Here is an 18,299-nt window from a genome sequence, read left to right as displayed (position 1 = left end):
AGATAGCCTGGCCTGGAATTGGTTATTTCCCTTCCTCCACAAGGAAGGCGAGAACCAGCTGGAGTCAGGTTTTTCCCTTCCCCCAGGTCAGTTAGGCTCTGATAAAACTCTAGCATGTTAAACAGTTTTTCCTGAAGGCAGACTTTATTAAAATGAACAGAATGCTCCAGGGTATTTCAAAATGGTTTCTTTCCCCATTCTACTGCAGGAAGCACAAGGGGATTTTTCTAGCATATTCACATATGAACCTGGTAGAACTCCAGGAGCTAAAACACAAAACTGTGCCCCTTTTCCACAATGACTTTGTTACCCTCAAGTTTTAATCTCTCATACTTGTCTACACAATGCCTTCAACAATCTGTTAATTATAGTTCAGCAGAGGTTTCAGCTCCTGAATTTCTGTTTCAGTAAGTTGTGATTCTCTGCATCTGCCTATCAATTGCTTCAGTTTTGGAGGGACCAATTTGCCTTAAGACTGTTTTTCTTACTGAGCTAAGAGTTGTTAGTTTTTCAGTTGGTTCAGCTTTTCACTTGTTAGGATGGTGTGGCTACTTTCAAGCTTCTGACATGCTAGAACAAAAACCAGAAATCAATATGTCCTATGGAAAGCCTTCACGGCATACCATAACACAGGGCCACAGGAAGATATCAGGGTGGTCACTGATACACAATTCACATACCATTCAACCATTTCAAGTGTACAATTCAATGGAATTTAGTATAATATATTCATGTATTGGTGCAACAACTACAAAGCCAATTTTAGTAGATTTCACCGCCCTTAGGCAGACACTAAGCTGCTTTCTATTTAAATATGCCTGTTTTGAACATATCATGAAAGGTCTTTTGAAACTGGCTTATTTCACTCACACTGTTTTCAAGGATTATCTCTGTTGTAGCATGTATTTGTGCTTCATATTTTCTATTGCTGGACACTATTTTATTTTATGGATTTATCACCATTTTCTTTATCTATTCCTCAGCTGATGGACATTTAGGTGGTTTTTCACCTTTTGTCTATTACAAATAACACTTTTATGATCCTTCCTGTACACATTTTGTGTGGTCATGTTTTCATTGCTTTTAGATAAATATGTAGGAGTGGAATTGCTGGGCTATATGATACATTATTCAGAGAGGAACTGTGAGACTGATTTTCAAAGTGTCTGGATCATTTTACATTCCTACCAGCAGTGTAGAATTCCGATTTCTTTACATCCTTGCCAACACTTGTTATACACCCTTTATAGAATTCTAGATGGATTGAGGGGCTATCTTATTGTGGTTTTGATGTGAATTTCCCTGATTAAGTGATGTTAAGAATCGTTTCATATCCTTACTAGCCATTTGTATATATTCTTTGGAGAAATGTCTATTCAGAACTTTTGCCCATTTTTAAATAGTGTTTCTCTTCATTATAGAATTGTAAGTCTTCTTTATTTTGTTCAGACAAAATTTTGATTCAGACATATGATTTGCATATATATTATCTGATTCTATTGCTTATATTTTGATTTTCATGATGTTTAACTTTAAATTGTGTAACTTTTAAACTTTGATGATAGCCAATAAATGTGATTTTGGTTGCTTGGGTTTTTATCATATTTTTAAAAGCAGTTGCACAATATAAAGTCATATTTATTCCTATGTTTTTTTCAAAGAATTTTATAGTTTTAAATCTACATTAGGTCTTTAATCCATTTTGAGTTAATTTTTGTATTATGGTGTGAGGCAGAGGGTCTGATTTCATTTTCTTGCATGTGAATATCCAGTGGTCTCAGAATCATTTGTTGAAAAGACTATTCTTTCTTCATTGAATTGTGTTGGCACACATCTCAAGGATCAATTTACCATTAATATGATTTTTAAATGTATTTTTTGATTCTATTCTATTGATCTCTATGTCTAACTTATGCCAATACCACACTGTCCTGATTGCTAAACTTTTTAGTAAGTTTTGAAATTGTGAAGCATGAGTCCTTCAACCTTTTTCTTCTTTTTCGAGATTTTTTTAAAGCTATTTTTTAGTCCCTTGAGTTTCCATATAAATTTTAGATTCAGCTTGTTAATTTCTGGAAATAAGCCAGCTAGGATTGTGATAAGAATTATATTAAACTTATAGATCAATTTGAAGAATATCACCATCCTAACATATTGTCTTCAGATCCATGAACAGTGATGTCTTTCCATTTATTTAGATCTTTAATTTTTCCAGCAGTTTTCTAGTTTTCACAGTATACGTTTTATACTTCTTTAAAATTTGCTCCTTACTATATAATTTTGATGCTATTGAATTGACAATAAAATTGCCTTGATAATTTCACTTTCACATTGTTCATGTAAGTTGTAAATGTTATTTTTTTAATTTCAACTTTTATTTTAGAAACAGGGGTACATGTGCAGGTCTGTTACATGGGTATATTGCATAATGCTGAGGTTTCAGGTATGGATCCTATCACTAGGTAATGAGCATAACACCCAATAGTTAGCTTTTTTTCCACCCATGACACACCTCCCCACATGTATTAGTCTGCTCTCATGCTGCTAATAAGGACATACCCAAGACTGGGTAATTCATAAAGGAAAGAGGTTTGATTGACTCACAGTTCTACGTGTCTAGGGAAGACACACAATCATGGTGGAAGGCAAAGGAGAAGCAAAGTCAAATCTTACATGGCAGCAGGCAAGAGAGCATGTGCAGGGGAACCCCTCTTTATAAAACCATCAGATCTTATGAGACTTACTTAATATCAGGAGAACAGCATGGGAAGGACCACCCCTATGATTCAATTACCTCCCACTGGGTCCCTCCCATGACATGTGGGAATTATGGGAGCTACAATTCAAGATGAGATTTGGGTGGGGATGCAGCCAAACTATATCACTGCACTAGTAGTCTGCAGCATCTATTGTTCTCATGTTTATGTCCTTGTGTACCCAATGTTTAGTTCCCACTTATAAGTGAGGACATGTGTTATTTGGTTTTCTGTTCCTATATTAGTTTGCTTAGGATTATGGCCTCCATCTGCATCCATATTGCTGCAAAGACATGTTGTTGTTCTTCTTTACAGCTGTGTTGTATTCCATGGTGGCTATATACCACATTTTCTTGATCTAATCCACCACCGATGTGAATCTAGGTTGATTTGACATCTTTGTGCTATTATGAATAGTGGAGTGATGAACATACATGTGCATGTGTTTTTTTGGTTGAATTATTTATTTTCCTTTGGATGTATACCAAGTAATGGGATTGCTGGGTCAAATGGCTGCTCTATTTTAAGTTTTTTTCAGAAATCTCCAAACTGATTTCCACGGTGGCTGAATTAATTTACATTTCCATGAACAGCATATAAGAATTCCCTTTTTTCTGCAGACTTGACAGCATCTGTTGTTTTTTGATCTTTTACTAATAGTCAGTTAATGTTAATTTTATGTGTCAGCCTCAATGAACTATAGGATGCCTAGCTATTTGGTGAAATATTACTTGGGGTATGTCTGTGAGAGTGTTTCTGGATGAGATTGATATGTGACTTGGTACATTGAGTAAAGAAGATTGCCATCCCCAACTGGGTGGTCCTCATCAAACCTGTTGGAGGCCTGAATAGAATTTAAAAAGACTGAGTAAGAGAGAATTTACTCTCTTTGCCTAACCGGCTTTGACCTGAAATATTGGTCTCCTCCTGCCTTCAGACCCAGAGTTGAACTGAAACTTACATCATTGACTCTCTGGTCTTTGGACTAGGACTGAAAGTATACCACTGGCTCTTCTGGGTCTCTAAATTCTTGACTACAGGTCTTCAGACTTTGCAGCTTCCACAATTCTGTTATATTTATCTCATGTATATGTAATATATCTTACATGGTTCTGTTTCTCTAGGAATCCAAACTAATACAGATGTTAATGCCAATAATTGTTCTAGAAGATAAGTTTAAGTTTTTAAAATAGGTTCTGGGGTGTCTGGAATTGAGTCTCTAATCTAATTAGATATATAAATGTTAATAATTTTATTTCTAGTAATTAAGAAGACACTGACAGTCCATGAAATGATCAGGCAATAGAGATAGACAAAATATCTCCATTAGATATCCTAACTAACCTCTTATAAAAAGCAAGGAAGTGGATTACTGTGTATATAATAGTTCCAAATATTTTTGGAAAACTAATTAATATAATAAGGTGGTTTGGTTGCTCCTAATGTCACAGGATAAAGTGGTGAAAGAAAAGAATGAGCTCAGAGATTTGTATTCCAAGCTCAAGTGTTGCATAAATGAACTGAAGTTTTGTATGTGTGCCCTGAAGGAGAGCTTTATCCCTGGTAGCTACAACACTAAGACTGGTGAAATCAAATTCAGAATCTCATTCTGCACTTGTTTGAAAACAATGCAAGTTGAACTTCCAGCCAAGGAATATCTACTTTCGTAGTGAGAGTATTGATTGGGAAAGAATGAGATCCCGTAAGTTAGAAGGGGGAAATGTGGGAAGATTCTGATGAAGCAGGGAACACTGAACCCCTAAATCTGATGAATCTGCTTTGCCAGTGGAAGTGGCTTTTCCTTCCCAGTGGAAGTAGCCTCTCCAGTCCTAGCAGTATTGGCTTACCCAATCTCAGTGAAAGCAGCCTTTCCATTCCTGTCTGAAGAAATTAATCCCACAGTGCCCAAGGAAACTCTAATGCTTCCTCTCCATCTATGGAGATGATCATGTGGGTTTTTTTGGTCTTTTATGATATTGGTATGGTGTTAAGAATCAGGTTTTTATATAGCCATGACAAAGAATGAGATAATGCCCTCTGCAGGGACATGGATGGAGCTGGAGGCTATCATCGTTAGCAAACTAATGCAGTAACTGAAAACCAAATACCACATGTTCTCACAAGTGGGAGCCAAATGATGAGAACACATGGACACATAGAGGGGAACAATGGGGCTTCTTGGAGGGTGGAGGAGGGAGAAGACCAGGAAAATAACTAATGGGCACCAGGCTTAATACCTGGGTAATGAAATAATCTATACAAAAAACCCCCATGACACCAATTTACCTATGTAACAAACCTGTGCATGCACCCCTGAACTTAAAATAAACATTAAAAAGGAATCTGGTTTTGATTTCATTTTCTGTATTAATTTTTAGTTTTTGATTTCATTGACTTTTGCTTTGTTATTTATTATTTCTTATAATTTACTTTGCATTTATTTTATCTTTTCATTTCCTTAAGATGGGAACAGATGTCCACCTTAAGATTTGAGACTTTTCTGTTCTTTACAATATAGTTGTTTAATCCTCTAAATTAACTCATAGCACTTCTTTGTGACATCTACAGGTTTTGATATGTCATGTGTCTATTTTTATTCATTTCAAAATACTTCCTAATTTCCCTTTATTATTTGACCTGTGGTTGTTTTGATCCATAGGTTTTTATTTAGTTTCCAAATATGTGCAGAATTTTTTATATCTGCCTGTTGATTTTCATTTTAATTCAAATATGATCAGAGAATATACTTTATATGACTAGGAGCCTTTTATGTTTACTGACACTTGTTTTCTACCTCAGAATATGATTTATCTTTATACATTTTCCAGGTTCACATGAAAAGTCTGAGAATTCTTCTGTTTTTGTATGATAGTTCTATATGTCAGTTAGGTCAGTACACTAATAATGTCCAAATTTTTATCCTAATTTTCTATTTACCAGTTATTGAAAAAAGGAATGAAAAACTCTGACTATAATTGCAGAATTATCTATTTCTCCTTTCATTTCTATCAGGTTTCTGCTTCAAGTATTTTGAAGTACTGTCGTAACAGACATAAATACTTACATTTATTTTATCTTAACAAGTTATTGTCCCTTAACTAATAAAAGTAGCTTTTTAAAAAACTGGAAATATCCTTTGCTCTCAAGTTCACTTCATGCAATAGTAATATAACCGCTCCAACTTTATTTTGGCTAGTGTTAGCATGGTATATAACTTTCTACTCTTTTAGTTTTAATCTATTTGTGTCTTTGTATTTAAAGTATATTTCATAGGCAGCATGTAGTTGGTCCTCTGCAACAAGCAAGACTATATTAAACAGGTTTTGGTATTGACTAAACCTACAAAAGCTTTCATAAGTATATGATAATCTTCCTTTATTCTTGATAATTTAAAACAGTTAAGTGGTATCAGAATGACACGATCCTAGAAGTTAGCTAGTGGTTGGCCTATTCTCTACCATCCCCCAACCCAGGAAAACAGTTGAATATTTAGTGTTTTGGGTTTTTTGTTTGTTTGCATGTTTGTGATTATTTTTGTAATGGCTTTTTGGAGGTATAATTGATATTCAAAGAAATGCATGTGTTTTATGTGTACAATTTGATGAATTTGGACATATGCAAACAGCCATGATATCAGCACCACAACAGAGGTAATAGACAAATACAACTCTTCCCAAAGTTTCCTTGTATTCCCCCTTTTTTTGTTTGTGGCAAGAACACTTAACATGGGATCTATCTTATTAACAAATTTTGAAGTGCTGTGTTTGATCTTGACTTAATTTTTTCTTTTTCTTTTTTTTCTGTAAATTTACCTGCTCCTTTTCTAATATCTTATGTTAGATATTTAATTACTTTCATTCTTTAGTTTTTAGTAACTATTAAAAGGCTATTAAATTTTCTCAAAGTACTGCTTTAGACATTATTCCATTTGCCTTGAATTATGTTGTTTGCAGTTGCATTTTAGTTTTCTCTTTTAACCCAAAGCTCTTTAAAATTTAGAAAATATTCAGAATTCCAGAATGGAGTTTTCTTTTATTTTTGTGATTGATTTCTATATTTTATCTTATTTTTTGCTTCAAAAAGCTTTATTTCCATTTGGTCTAAGGCTTGGGAGAGAGCTCCAAGATTATTAAAAAGCTGGCTAGTGGCTTGATGCAGAAGCTCAGGCAGAAGCCCTGATTCTTTGAGAGGGGCCCTTCAGAAGTCCCTGGGCTCAGTAGGCTCCTACTCATCTTGAGAGTGAGACTTTTGAGGACATACTTGCCCAGTCTGGACAGGGAACCAGACAGCCTGCAGAGTTTAGTCACGTCCACCCATCTTCTTGATGAATCTCACTTCCTCATCTAGGAATTTAGTCTCCAGGAAGTCACAGAGATGGGAGTCTGTGTGGTCAGAACCCAGGGCATGTAAATCCAGAAGGGCCTGGTTCAGTTCTTCTCTAGAGCCATGGTCATTTTCATGGGGCCCAGGGTTTTATGCCACTCATCTTAAGACAGCTTCTGCCCTTCCTGGAATACAGTATGGCTGCCACCCTGGTTTTGCATCTTCAAGATAGAAGCCCAGAGATAGGTAGGTGTAGGAAGCCCACAGATGCAAATTGACCAGGCAGTTGACAGCTACTTCCACCTTAGTGTAATAATTCTGAGAAATCTGGAAGTTCACAGTTGCTCAGCAAGAAGGAGCTAACACCAAAAATGGTATTGGGTGGTGCCAGACCAGGAGACAGCCAAGAAGATGGTCCTGGAGGTTTCAAGTGAAGAAGAGATTGGAGGGTGGTTGGGGGCTGGAAGAGAGAGAGTCTGTTCCTTCCAAACACTGTTGAAGCAAGAGGCAGATTCACAGGACTGCTGGATGCACTGCCAATTTCTATATTGAAAAGAATGTGATCAATTATATTTCTCTTTTTTTGAATTTGCTTACTTTATTGCCCAATATATAAATATGTTTAAGGAATGTTCAAATAACAGTTTAACAAAAGCTTTTCCTGGGGGAGTCCTCGCTATATGAAGTTCTACATGTTAAAAGTTTTTATATAATTTTCAGGTAGTTAGGAATTTTAGTTATGTATTTGTTACTGATTTCTAGCTCAATTCAACTGCAAATTAGGGAAAATATTCTTCATCATGCCAATCATTGAAATGTATTCAGTTTTTCTTTATGGTCCAGTGTGTGATCTGTTCTGGAAAATATTCCATACACATTAGTAAAAAATGATTACTGAGTTATGTGTTCTATGTATGTCTATTAGGTCAAGGTTAGTAATTGCATTGTTCAGATCTTCTATATCCTTTCTGATCTTTTCTGTTTATTCTGTCAGGTATTGAGAAAAATGAATTAAAGTTTCCAACTACAGTAAGTCCTCATATAACATCATGGGATAGTTTCTTGAAAACTGTAACTTAAAGCACAAAGACATATAATGAAATTACTTTTACCAACTGGGAATCATTTTTTTTTCTCATCAAGGTTATAACGAAATGACATTGAATGGAATATTATTTGAGAGACTCCTGCATGATTTGATTGGAAATTAGCCCATTTCTGTTTTTAGTTCTATCAACTTTTGTTTTCCATGGTGTCAAAGTAAGTTTTTATAGGAATGTCTTCAGTCCATTCATGACTTTTTTTGTGCCTTCAAAATTAAATACTAGTTGAGCTTTTTAGGAACATATCGTTTACTTTTAGCAATATCTACATTTGCACTTACATCACTTCCTGTATCCTTCCTCAGTTTGTTCTAAATCGCAGTAAATTTCAAACATATTTTTTTCTATGTGTCAGCTATATCCTACTTTCACTGAAGATGATTTTTTTTTCTAATTTTATTTTGAAGAGTTTCAGTGAGTGCAGTAGACGGCTATGCTCCATTTCATTATTACTTGTAGTCTGAAGAACATGGCCTTTAGAGTTATACAGATGTGCGTTTGAAATGTTATTCTTTCACTTAGTAGCTATCTGTATGAGTCACTTAATCATTTTATGTTCCAGTTCCCTCTACAACACTATCTGGGATTTTTGTGAAGAATAAGAAAGATGATTTATTTAATGACCCTAGTAATTCAATAAATAGTAGACAATTTTAACATTTACACATCTTTTCTATTTTTAACTCTTATTTTTATTGAGATAGGAACTCACTCTGTCAACCAAGCTGGAGTGCAGTGAGACAATCACAGCTCACTGCAGCCTTGACTTCCTGTACTCAAGTGATCCTCCCACCTCAGCCTTCCCAGTAGCTGAGATGACAGGTGCAAACCACCATTCCTGGCTAATTTTTGTATTTTTTTGTGGAAGCAGGGTTTTGCCATGTTGCCCATGTTGGTCTTGAACTCCTGGCCTCAGGTGATCTTCCCGCCTCAGGCTCCTAAAGTGCTGGGATTACAGACATAAGCCTCCATGCCTGGAACATTGTTTCATTTTTAATGGCACCTACCAACTTACCTACATGGCAGGAGGAAGATCAGGGGACTGTAAAAAGTTATTAGAAGGTTGAAGGAGTAGCTAAAATATTCAAAACCTGAACAATCTTAGCTTGGGAAGAGTAGGGATGATTGGAAACAGAAACTATACCACCACCAGAACTCTGTCATCATCCCTCTCTGTGTCAACTTCATTCTTTCACACTACCTCCCTCCACTTGGCAGAGGTCACAGCTGATAGTGATTTTGGGATTGCAGACATTCAGCTTCATAACCAGTGAGGATGGAAGCTTCTCTAGCCCAGCTGCAAGGTGGGGAGTCTTGTTGTCCTTGCCTGGGTGTTTGCCCTTCCCTTGGACCAATTACCATGGCCAGAAGAGAGGGATGGAAATTGGATAATCTGAAGTTCTGTGTTTGATACCTGTTCTCTTTTCTTTTTCTTTGTACTAGAATAGCTTTGATCCAAATTTGGAAAAGAAAACTTGCTTTTACCTAATTCTGAATGTTCTGGATAATTGAAGATGCCCAGAAGATATTCAATAATCCCTTTAACTGTGTGCTTGACTTTGCTGCAATCAGGAATTCAACCAGACCTTTTTAAGGACTAGGGTAAATATTCTCCCTCATGACAGCCATGCCTCCTTCTCTTCAGAGCCCCCAGTTTTAATGCAACACAAGTATAGTAAAGCTATGTGTTGCATTGAAAAATTTCCCCTAAGGTTGACTTGTTTCTGCACATTTTCTTCATCTTCTCGCCTGCACTAGACCTTACACCTAAACTGACACAGGAAAAGTGACATGCTACGCTTCCCACTGATGACAAACAAACAAGGGTAGACAATTGGCTGAATGCTACATAACTCTTTGTGTAATAATGGCAGAAGCACAGCTACTAAGAAAAGATAAAATGTGCTGAGTAGTTCACACGCGCTTGACACTTTGCATGACAATCCTTTTCACATTTCACAAGAAACCTATGAAAAGACACACTTTACAGAGAGGAGCACAGCAGGGCTGAGTGAGGTACACAAGATTGCCAAGTCTTTGTGCTAGCAGTGAAAAAGAAGGCAGTTTGACACCTGTGCCTATGGTCTTTATCAAGGCGTAAAGCCTTTCCTCTCTGAGGTTAGCAAAGAAGTTTTCATTATTGAAGAGAAATGGCATCATATAGGAGTGTAATATTTAGCTGTTTTTTGTTTTAAGCAAGTAATTTGTTATGCAAATACAGGTGTTTTTGCATGTGATCATGTAATCTTTGTTTGATAATTTAAATTATCTGCCAACCTCGTGCCTTTCTTTTGGATGATTCAGTCACCCAGGGAATGTTCCTTTGGAATTTATTCTTAAAGGTAGAAGAACTTCTGAACAATAAGAGCAGACTGGAACATTATTGGCTGTTGTTAAAGTTCTAGCTCTCCAGAGCTGTCCTCCTTTGAGCTGTCTCTGCCATTGCTTTTGAAGTGAATGTGTCATTGGGAGTTTGAGACATTTACAACTGATATTTCATTCATCACTTTAATAAAAAGGCAATAATAGGGCATCATTTAGATATTTCCATTTTAATACATTTATAAATTATATATGTGTGTATTTACATTCCTAAAAAAGAGTAGAAATCATTAATGTATTTTGTTGGCATTCACTGTATGATTCCTCATGGAATTCCAGGAGCAGAGTGCTCCAGTAATGTATTTGAAAGCATTTTATGAGTTGTTATTCACCTGCTCCAGGCTGAAACTAAAGTTTTCATTATTGAGTTGCAGTAGTTGCATCTTAAAAGATAAGTATACTATTTTGCTGAGTTGGATCAACAGTAGAAGGTATATAACATCCATCTTGTAACCAACTTTAATTTTGCCAACTTTAGTCAGACCCTTTAACTAATGGCTAGGGAATTGGCTTCATCTTTTAAAAGGATAAAATCTAATTGTGGTTCAAATTAAACAGTCTAATGAAAGTGACCACAAAGCAATTGATCAAAACTAATGGGTAAGTAGTTTTGCTTTTGTTAAGTAAACCTCTTGTTTGTTTAACATAAATACCTTAAGGGGTTTAACTCAAGCTATTGATGTACTGGATCCTCTGGAGGCAGTATAACCAATTATTGTTGAAACTACTTTTAAAAGAGGAACTGAGCTTAAGAAAATGTATATTTTCAAAAAAAAAAAAGAAAATGTATATTTTCTTATTTCCCTCGTCAACGAATATTTATAACATTTCTAATACATGCTGAGTAATACATGCCTTACTCAGGAGACTAAGAAGATCCTCTCTCACCAATGTGGATGGTACCACACATGGTTATAAGAATAGAAATTATGGATTCACAGATAACAGCAATACTGAGAAATGATAGGTAGGTGACAAAATCTTATGATATGGGATATAAGTCAAAGCTGGAGATGTGGGAGGAAGAATGGTCTGAATGCTGCATTGCAGAGCAAGGGATACTTAACTCCCCTCCACACCCAGTCATATCAGGGCTACAGGAGAAAACCGGAGCCCCTACTTCAGAGCAGAGTCAGGCTTGCCTCAGAACAAGAGGGGAAAAGAACGTGCAGAGACAAGGAGAAGGACTGAGGAAGTTTGCTGATAACGAGCTATGAATTCAGAGGACACATTGGAAGGGTTGCAGGAGTTGGACAGAGGTAACAGAAATGAACGGATTAATGGAGGTGAGGATGAGGCTGGGAGTGTTTGGGGAGTCAGAGGAAAAGGTTTTAGGCTTCTCTGTTCTTCCCCAAATAACTAGGATATGAGGATTAAGGAGGCAAGGTCTTTATGTGCAGGTTCACTCCTGGTTCTCTATGACAGAGTGTTGAGATTCACTGAGGGTGGCTGGCAAAATATTAAGGGAAATATTAGGGAACGCTGTAAGATTATAGTCTCAAACTTCCTTGGAAGGCCGAGAGGTTCACATTAGTTTCAGTAGAAGTTTTGGCTGAAGGCAGCCAGTTCTCACCTTACAGCATTAGGTCATAAGGTGAAGATTAAGGATAATAAAAGCTTCCCCAGTTAAGTCTGTTTACCCCACATCCCTTTGTCTCTTCTTTAACTGTTTACTCATGTAAATTTTGTGTTGGATGGTCCTCTCAGGGGGAGGTCAAAGGGGGATTACCCATTAATGGTGTTTGTTCTGGGCCGAAGAACCAAAACCTTTTATCATTTGTGAAACCACTCTTTTAACCATGTTAATTATCCACAAGTATGTTGACTTAGAACCTCTGTTATTAAATCTCTACTGAATAAATGTGAAGAAGAAGAAGGAGTAAGGGTCGGTTAGCTGCAATCGCCCTCTGAGAGCAGCTGACGACCCCCAGCTCGACTCTTACACTGGTTCTGTGCCTGAGAGTATATTTATTCATCTGTTGCTGAGTCAGGGTCTGCAGGACAGACTTCAGCAAGTGGTGATCAATGAGTCAGGTGGTGACCTCAAAGTGATCAATGCCACAACAGAGGTGGGTTTTGTGCTCAGCAGGCATGCCTGTACCGATCCCAGTTGAAGGAGGACTTCCAGAGACTCTAGGGATTACACCAAGTGTGAGGCTCTTTCCTCATCTCTGACTGGTTTTATCCCTAATCCAGTCTATATAAGTGAAACAAGAAGTCTTTCTCTTCTCATCTGACACTGAATTATTTCCATGTTTTTGTGATTTTATTAAATCTAGATCATCAGGTCAGTACCACACATGATCCAAGATAGAAAAGTGCACCAAGACCAAGGGTGGTGGCTCGCATGAGGAATCCCAGCACTGTGGGAGACTGAGGTGAGGCGGATCACTTGAGGTCAGTAGTTTGAGACCAGACAGTCCAAAATGGCAAACCCCCGTCTTTACTAAAAATATGAAATTAGCTGGGCATGGTGGTGGGCACCTCTAATCCCAGCTATTCAGGAGGCTGAGGCAGGAGAATCGCTTGAACCTGGGAGGGGGAGGTAATCCCAGCCACTCAGGAAGCTGAGGCAGGAGAATTGCTTGAACCCAGGAGAGGGAGGTTGCGTGAGCCTAGATCATGCCATTGCACTCCAGCCGGAATGACCGAGCGAGACTCTGATGAAAAAAAAAATGGGCAGCTTGGCCTCTTTAAATTGTTATTTGGGTTGTTTTAGGGGTATTGATCACTGCTTGCATTTCTGTGCAGTGCTTCAAAGTGAATTTCAGAAAAGCATTTATGGCTAAAGGAGTAGTAAAATATCTGATAAAACAATAGTATTGTTGAGAGACAGCTTATTTGAGAGACAGTTTTCACAAACACCATCTTTCCTAATACTATAGACTTACAGGATTAATTGGGCTTTAGATTCTCCATCAAATGTACTTAGAGAACTTTCATCATGTTCTTTGGTGGTGATTGTATTTAACTGATGGTCTTGCTTTAAAAATATATGTGTGTGAATCCATGTTCATGTACGCGTGTGCACATACATACACATACACACACATATCCAGCCTAAATCTTCTTCTCCACTCATCCCACTAAAATAAATCCCTGTGGTTCTAATGCTGGATCTCATGTTTTCTTCGTAATTGGAACTCTATTCCTAGGTTTCAGTTTTGCAAAGTATCATGCTAAGTTTATATTTAGTTCTTTAATTTAGTTACTCTCATTAGAGCTATTAGATCCTGTATCCTATCCAGCTTTAAGCTGATTTTAGAGTTTACCAAACTGCCTAGATTGTGTCACAGAACTGAATTTAAAAACTAAGCACGTGAGTCTGTCACAGATTATGATATTTTTGCATATATTTTTATTGACCAGTGAAGTTTTAGCAAAAAGCATAAATTTAATGCACATAACCCACTGCCAAGTGACATTCAGAACTTACTTTGCCAAGCAGCTTCCAATTCACCATATGCCATAGATATTTCTATGCATTAATCCCAATTATGTGATAACATCTATTCATATTGTTTAACAAGCAGTTACGTGGGAGGAGAAGCCACATTTTGTAACTCAGCCGGTCACAGTGGCTCATGTCTGTAATCCCAGCACTTTGGGAGGCAGAGGGAGGAGGATAGCTTGAGCCCAGGAGTTCGTGATCTGCCTGAGCAACTTAGTGAGAACCCATTCTCCACAAAAAGGATGAGGGTAAACAAAACTGGAACACTTTGTAACTCAATTGGCTGCAGAGACAATTCTTGTGAAAAAAATAAATAAATAAATAAAATATGCAATAACTTTGTGAAGCAGGGAACTCTAGCAATTTTGTTATGGGAATCATTGCTTTCTAGCAAATTATGTTTCAATGGTTTTAATTTTCAAGAGCCACACTTTGGAAGATCATAAATAATAGTAACAAGAAGTGAGAAACAATCGATTGACTCAGCGATTTGGGAAATTAATACCCAAACCATGGGCTTGTCTCCTCTAATAAGGCATTGTTAGGAAGGACTACATAGACTTTTAAAATTATACATGCAATAAATGCTTTATTCATATATTATTGCATAAAGCTCAGGACAGCAGTAGAAATCAGAAGGGAATGAATTATTTTTTTGCACATCGTGCCAGTCTCTATGAGACCCCAAAATAAAACCAATGAGTCAGCATCACAAGGAATGAAGTAGATGTGGGGACAATTCTTTCCTCAGTCAAGAATACTTTCCTCAGTCAATTACTCTATGCAGAAATACTCTATGACAAATCAAACACACCTGGATACATACCTGTCGAATGCATTTTAATTTTAAAAAATTTCTGAAAGTGATACTCATTTCTGTCTGGCTGCATATCTGCTCTGGAAGTGAGTATGGAGTTTAAGGCATATAATCTTTGCACAATTTTTTCATAAGCTGATTCTGTTTCCTATTTGCCAGGGCATTATTTTATCTGCTAGACATCAAGGGCATTTTGGTTACCCTGTGGCCTCCATGCTCAGTAGTCTCACATCTACCTACGAGATTTTTATATTTTTCTTCTTCTCCCTAATGTACTCACAGCTCTGGTCTTTGAAACCAAATGGTTCAATTCATTCCTTTTGTTTAATCCAATTAAATATTTTTGCTTCTTTTCTTCTAATGTATTTCCTTTTCTGATACATAATTGTCGTATCACTACATGTTGTTCGAATCTTTTATTCTTTTCTTACATATTTTTCTTGTTTATACCAATAATAGATATTTTAGTTTTTAAGTATCTGGAGAGTAATTTGCCTAATTATTATGAAAGGAGATCTTGAAACAGCTGGATTCTTAATGCATATTCATATTGCTTTGGTGATTATGATGCAAGGAATACTGAGAAGTCTGAGGCAGTATGAATTTTAGAATGATTTTTGATATAAAAGTAGCTGAAGAGAGGTAGTTACTTTAAGAATCTACTTTAAGAATAGTTGTTCTACTGCTCCAAGGAGAAATTAATTTCATGGATGGGGCAATCACTTTTAATTTTTAAAAACATTTATTTTAAGTTCTGGGATACATGTACAGGAAGTACAGGTTTGTTATATAGGTAAATATGTGCCATGGGGTTTGCTACACTATCAACTCACCTAGGTGTTAAGCCCAGCATGTATTAGTTATTTATCCTGATGCTTTCCCTTCCCCTCCCCACCCCCCAACAGGCCCCAGTGTCTGTCGTTTTCTTTCTTATATTCCATGTATTCTCATTGTTCAGCTCCCACTTATAAGTGAGAACAAGCGGTGTTAGATTTTCTGTTCCTGTGTTAGTTTGCTGAGGAGAATGACTTCCAGCTCCATCCATGTCCCTGCAAAGGACGTGATCTCATTCCTCTTTATAGCTGCATAGTATTTCATGGTATATGTGTACCATATTTTCTCTATCCAGTCTATTATTGATGGATATTTGGATTGATTTCATGTCTTTGCTACTGAATCATTTTAACTCTATATCAGGTATGGCTGTGGCTGCATTTAACAGACACTCCAACAAATAGGAGTTTACAGAAAGAAGGATCTAGCTGATTTTTACAAATAACAAAGGAGTCCAGGGTTGGCAGTTAAGGCTGCTGCAACTATTCAACAATGACATCAACTCAAACCCTTTCCATCATCCTACCTTCTGTGAGAAACTTCATGTTCACAGTCATTGCATCATCACTGAAAGCTCTCCACCACACCTCTCAGCCATATTTGAGGAAAATGGATGAAGGACCAAAGAGGCAAAAGAGCTTTCTCTTTGACAGACAAAGACTTGGCTACATCTTATTGGCCAAAAATGTGTCACTCATCTTCCCCAACTGAAAGAAGGCTGGGAAAATGAGTGTATTAGATTTCTAGATTCTTCAGTAGGAAAAGGCAATAAACACGGGGCTTGTGGATGGCTTCTGACTAGCTCATTAATAGTTTCCTTCTGCAGGTCCACCACAGACTGTTTCCCCTATCATTTGCACACTTGTTGCATAGAAGTTGCTGCCCACATAGAGACAAATTCTTGCTTACACCCACACTGCTCGCTGCTCTAGGAGTGGCCGTATGTCTAGTTTTCCCCAATAAAATGTAAGTGGAAGTGATGTGTGTCAATTGTTTGAGAAAATAATGGACATTTTTCACATCTGTCTTCTTCAACAGCCAGTGAGATGTAGACAATTCCCTGACTGTAGTCAATGGTGGAGCCATAATAAAAGACCCGTGGGTTTCTAAATCTCCATGTAGGGAAGGGTCATGACTGACCAAAACACCTACAGATGGATATTTTGTGAATAAGAAACAGTCATATAGTGTGTAAAGCCACGGAAAGCTAGGAGCTCTGTTAGTGGTTTTTTTGTTTGTTTTTTTTCTTTTTTGATGGAGTTTTACTGTGTCACCTAGTCTGTAGTGCGGTGGCGAGATCTCAGCTCACTGCAATCTTCAGCACCCAGGCTCAAGTGAGTCTCCTACCTCAGCCTCCCAAGTAGCTGGAATTACAAACATGCACCACCATGCCCAGCTAACTGGAGCTCTATTAGTTTTATTTTAATTAATAAACCAGAGTCTAGCGATTCCTCAATGATCTAGTACCAGAAATACCATTTGACCCAGCAATGCCATTACACGGTATATACCCAAAGGAATATAAATCATTCTATTATAAAGATACATGCACATATATGTTCACTGCAGCACTATTTACAACAGCAAAGACATAGAATCAACCCAAATGTCCATCAATGATAGACTGGATAAAGAAAATGTGGTACATATATACCATGAAATACTGTGCAGTCATTAAAGGAATGAGATCATATCCTTTGCAGGAAGATGGGTAGAGCTAGAAGCCATTATCCTCAGCAAACTAAGGCAAGAACAGAAAACCAAACACCGCATGTTCTCACTCATAAGTGGGAGATGAATGATGAGAACACATGGTCAAAGGGAGGGGAACAACACTCACTGGGGCCTGTCGGGGTGAAGACTAAACAGAACGCCCACAGAGTGGGAGAAAATCTTCGCAAACTATGCATGTGACGAAGGACCAATATTCACAAACTGTAAGGAACTCAAACAAATCAGCAAGAAAAAAAACAAATAATCTCATCAAAAAGTGGGCTAAGGATATGAATAGACAATTCTCAACAGAAGATGTACAAATGGTCAATAAACATACAAAAATGCTCAACATCACTAATTATCAGTGAACTGCAAATTAAATCCACAATGAGATACCACTTACTCCTGCAAGAATGGCCATAACTTAAAAAACAAAACAAAAAATTATAGATGTTGCCATGGATGTAGTGAAAAGGGAACACGTTTATACCGCTAGTGGGAATGTAAACTAGTACACCTCTATGGAAAACAGCATCAAGATTCTTTAAGGAACTAATAGTTGAACTATCATTTGATCCAGCAATCCCACTACTGAGTATCTACTCGGAGGAAAAGAAGCTATTATATGAAAAAGACACTTGCATACACATGTTTATTATAGCACAATTCACAATTGCAAAGACGTGGAACAAGCCTAAATGCCCATCAACCAAAAAGTGAATAAAGAAGATGTGGTATCTAGGTGATGGGTTGATAGGTGCAGCAAACCACTATGGCACACGTTTGCCTAGGTAACAAACCCGCACATCCTGCACCTGTACCCTGGAACTTAAAATTTAAAACATTGTTGGTATATACACACCATGCAATACTACTCTGCCATAAAGGGGAATGAAATAATGGCATTTTCACAAACT

This window comes from Aotus nancymaae, unplaced genomic scaffold (assembly GCF_030222135.1).
Source record: "Aotus nancymaae isolate 86718 unplaced genomic scaffold, 86718_ANA_hifiasm-v0.15.2.pri h1tg000077l, whole genome shotgun sequence".
In the NCBI taxonomy this organism is placed as follows: domain Eukaryota; kingdom Metazoa; phylum Chordata; class Mammalia; order Primates; family Aotidae; genus Aotus; species Aotus nancymaae.
Note: the sequence above shows the minus strand (reverse complement) of the source record.